At 36.9% G+C, this 4,639-nt stretch overlaps 1 long non-coding RNA gene and 1 pseudogene across 1 annotated transcript; both read left to right on the forward strand.

The window, feature by feature from the left end:
- The first annotated feature begins 445 nt into the window (after positions 1–445).
- LOC120253333 lies at positions 446–1,872 on the forward strand (annotated as a pseudogene).
- Positions 1,873–3,254: 1,382 nt separating this feature from the next.
- Positions 3,255–4,093, forward strand: LOC120253334. Its single transcript, XR_005534243.1, has 3 exons — positions 3,255–3,275; positions 3,350–3,422; positions 3,507–4,093. It is a non-coding gene; the product is annotated as an uncharacterized LOC120253334 (long non-coding RNA).
- The last annotated feature ends 546 nt before the right edge of the window (positions 4,094–4,639 follow it).

Here is a 4,639-nt window from a genome sequence, read left to right on the forward strand (position 1 = left end):
AAGTTTGGATGGATATTTCTCACCAGAGAGCAATTTAAGTAGGGCAAAAACAAAATTTTAATGAAAATAATTGAATTAAATAAATGAGTTTCCATGAAGAAATGGTGGTTTAAGTATAAGAATCCAATAAAATGAGTTCCTATGAAAAAGATAGTGGTTCAAATACGTAAAAGAAAAAAAAAGTCTAGCCGAAATAATTCAATCCAATTAAATGAGTTCATATGAGAATTTTTCATAAAAAGAGTGGTCCAAGTTGGAAAAAAATGGTGGTTCAATCAAAAGAAAAAAAGAAAAAGTTCAGCCTGAAATAAATTGTAAATTTATTTGTTTTTCTTAGTGTTATTGAATGTGCTACTTCATGATCGATATATGTAATTTGTTAAAAAACAAAGAAAACTAGCATTTAGACATATTTTAAGTTTGATCGAAGTATAGAGATCGAATAATGTTAATTTGGTATATTCAGTATAGTTTTTTTCCGAAAAATTAAACAACACAATGGAGCTATGAAGAAGATGAATAATTGTCAAGTATGTTTTCTACCGCCAAAACTGATTAAACCGCTTTTTAGGGTGAGGCAAATGAGAATGGTGGTTGAGTCATGAAATTTCCATTTTTAATCTCACAAGATAATGTATAATAAAGAGTAGAGTGGTAAGAATATATTTTTTTGATTACCATTGCTTGGATGCAATACCGCATATTCCACGATAGCTGTTATTCCGCACTCAATTTTGTTTATTGTAGTCAATGTGAATCCTATTTATACACTTTTTTGCTTTACTCGAGGTTCCTTACGGACGTAAGCATGGGTTGTATTGATCCGAGATGAAAAATTCGCAAACCTTACAAGTAGCTTAAGGGTGTAACCATGGCCCATATGAGTATGATCTATTTTTGGTCTTACAATTTAGCGTACAAATTGTAAAACCTTAAACAGTGAAGTACTGCTCTAATGCTTGCAACCTGGATTATGGGCATAAGCCCAGGCCCTAGACTCTCCTACCTAACCTTTACAGCCAAGTTAATGAGTGGTAATTAATAGAGAATAAGGCCCTGTTTGGCTACCATTAAATTCCATAGGAATGGCCACCATTCCTATGAAATTTAATATTACATAGGAAATCATAGGAATTGGTGTTTGGGTATTCTTTTATAGTTTAAAATTCCTATGAAATCACATGATTCCATAGGAATTTTACAAAGTGGTGGAACCAATCTTTTTCCTTTGTTTTTTTCGTGGTGGCCGCTGAGAACGAGTGTGAAGGGCTTTCATTTGGGATCGACGAGCCGCCCGCCACAACCTCTCGACCGCCACCATCCCTCCCGGTGAAGAACGACCTCGCCAAACGATCACAACCACAGCCGCCCGCCCCCGTGGCTCCTCGACCTCATCGCTACTGGTGGATCTCATCACCACTCTTCTTCTCTCCCTCATCTCCCCCTTTTTCACCTCCCTCTTCGCTGGCACTCGAATCTTCCGACCCGCCGCCCTCGCCGACTCGACCGCCCGGCCCGCGCCCTCCTCGACTCCCCCGCTGCCCGCACTGCTCTCTCCCTCGCCCTATCCCACCCATCCTCCCGGCGCTGGCGACGACCCTCTCTGCCAATGGCTCTACGACACCCCTTCGGGCCTCCCCCGATCCGGATCTCCGCCTCGTCCCTCTCTCCTTCATCCCTCTCGTCTCGGGTCTGTATCTGTCTCGCGTCATCTCCGGTGACGGCGCCACTCCCTCCCTTGCCGGTTTCGAGGCCGTCCTTTTGGCTGTCTACTCGTCGGAGGTCAAGGCTCGTGGCCGGCCCGTCCCCGCCCTCATCTCCATCCCCGATCTCTCTCTGCCTCTCTACCACACCCCCACGACCAAACTCTAACCCTAACCCTCACCCGAAATCCCTCATTTCTTATGAGCTTGCATGACAATAGCACTTTATTGTCAATCAAGGCTGCCAAAGTAATCCTTTTTTTTTTTTTGGCTAAGGTTTTATCATTTTCAAACTTATTGAATGCTAAAAGATGTGGACTTTGATATATTTGCCCTGTTTTTTTTCCCTTGTGCTTATCTTGTTTGATTTGTTAGTATTGCCAGTTCTTGCTTTGATTGTTGTCAATGTATTTGCATTTGACATGCTTCTACTTGAGATGTTTAAAGATATGCTAACATTAAAATTTTGATCTTGGTTGTTTGTATATCCGGTTGTTTAAATCTTCTTTATTTAATATAATTTCGTCAAAGATTGCAGTCTTGCTACTTAGATTCAGTGGGTGTTTATCATTATTGGTTTTTGAGAATTGAGTTTTTGGGAATTCTATGTTTTAAACAACTTGACAGACTGAAGAAAATATGGCAAAATTGATAGGGATGCAAATTGCAATGTACTGTAATATGTATGCTGATGATTACTTTTCACTAAATTCTCTGGTTATGTAATGATGTTGTCATTTTTCAGCTTTTTTACTATTGTTTGTCTTTAAATTCTTTGGTTACGTCAGGATGTTGTCATTTTTCGGCTTTCTATTATCGTTTGTGCCACTTTCCCTTTTTGTCATAAAGCGAATAAGACATGGTCACATTTTAATTTTTGTTCTTGGATTAGATGCTGTTATATTTCACCAGAAAAAGTAAGCTGTAAGTTTCGGCATTGGAACAATAATGTTGTTTTTTTGAACTATAAATTAAATGCACAACAGTTTACCTTTGTAAAATCATTTCTGTCTTCCTGTCGTTCCTATGCTTCTTCCCACTGGTTTGTCTTTTTCTTCTTGTTTCTCTTTAGTTCTTATATAGTGAATTGGATATGACAACTTCAAGTTATAATTCAGTAGCTCAAGTTCTTTGGTCAACATTGTTTGATATTTGCAAAATTGATAGACTTTTAGTGGGTCAAATAATAATTTTGTTGAATTGTTTGATATTCCAGAATTGATAGAATTTTTTTTGGTTGCATAGATGACAACTCAAGAGAAGACCGACACAAGGGCCAAATGGAATGAAAATCATAGGGCTCATCTAGTGAAATTGTTGTGTGATTATAATGTTCCAGCGTACCGCTCACAAAATGGATGGACTAAAGAAGCATGGAATAGAATATTGCGTGACATGGTAACGAAATTCCCTAATTTAAAATGCACTGTTGTACAAGTTAAAGCATTAGAACAAGAGCTAAAAAAAATTTACAAGCTTCTGAAGGGGTTTACCGAATTAAGTGGCTTTGGATGGGATTATGAAAAAAATATGGTAGAAGCCACTGAAGAAGTTTGGGCACCACTACTTGAGGTATATATTTTTATCGCATAATTTACAAACTTTATGCAATGATTTATCTTAATCATTTTCATCAAAACATGCAGAGAAATAAAGAAGCTCGAAGATGGCACCAAAAACCCTTTCCATATTTCACCGCACTGCAGGAGATTTATGAGGGTAAAAATGTGTTGTTTACTAATCTTTGTTTTAAAGATTTGTTCATATATTTTCTAATAATTTGTACATTTATTACACAGGGAGATATGCAGAAGGAAGACGCTCTCGTGATATAGATTATTATGCAAATGTATCAATGGACACTCCATCTCCAAGCATTCCGGCTCCAAATGATCACATCCAATCATTGTCTACACCCGAAATAGAGACAGAGGATCCTGATTTTACACAAGTGGAGCCTCCATGCAGTCAACCAAATATTTCACAACCCCAAAACTCATGTAGTGCAAGTCGACAAAGGGTAGGAGATGAAGTACAAAGAAGGAAAAAGGAACGAAAGCGAAAAAATGTTCAAGAGTCATTCTTAGAACAATATATAGATATGCGTCGAGTTGAGACGGACAGATATATTGATGCTATGAAAATGAACCGGGTAGAGGAGAAGTACACCATAGGAGAATGCATGGCGGCATTTAATGTATTGTGTGATCAATTTCCAGATGAAGATTTTGTTAAAATTACAACATTGTTTAAAGATAAGGACAATCGTGAAATCTTCTTGAGTCTCATCAATGAAGAAAGGAAACTGTTGTGGCTTAGGCTAATGATTAATTAAAAACAATGTGATGTTCTATGTTTTTTTATATTTAGTTACATGTAAACCGTTCTGGTTTATGTAAGACGTTATGTTGAAATGACTTGAATGTTTTATGTAAGACATTATATTTATAAGATGTATTTATTTGTTTGAGATATACTTGTTTATTTGCTGGCAGGTTTTGAAATATTTGTGGATAGTCTATTATTTAATAACAAGAAAGTGGATTTTATAAATAAGATAACATTGATAAAGTTACATATTGATAATTGTAGCCCCAAAATAAAACAACATAGAGAAACTTACACATCAATTAAATTACATTTCTACGATAGTTACAGTAATCATTCCACATTTGCATCGCTATTTCATCTCTTTTGCGAGCACCTGCAATATGATCAGAGTTCAGTACGTTGACATCATTTTGATATGTATCATCTCCATTTGGGACGGTAACTTCATCAGCTCCATTATTGATTTCTTCGATTTCATCCGTGCCATTGTGTATACGTATGAAATTATGCAATACACATGCGGAAACTACTATATCAGTTTGGGAATCTATTGGATGAAAGGTTGCAACTTTAAGTATAGGAAATCTCATTTTCAAGACTCCAAT

Source organism: Dioscorea cayenensis, unplaced genomic scaffold (assembly GCF_009730915.1).
Source record: "Dioscorea cayenensis subsp. rotundata cultivar TDr96_F1 unplaced genomic scaffold, TDr96_F1_v2_PseudoChromosome.rev07_lg8_w22 25.fasta BLBR01000049.1, whole genome shotgun sequence".
Lineage (NCBI taxonomy): Eukaryota > Viridiplantae > Streptophyta > Magnoliopsida > Dioscoreales > Dioscoreaceae > Dioscorea > Dioscorea cayenensis.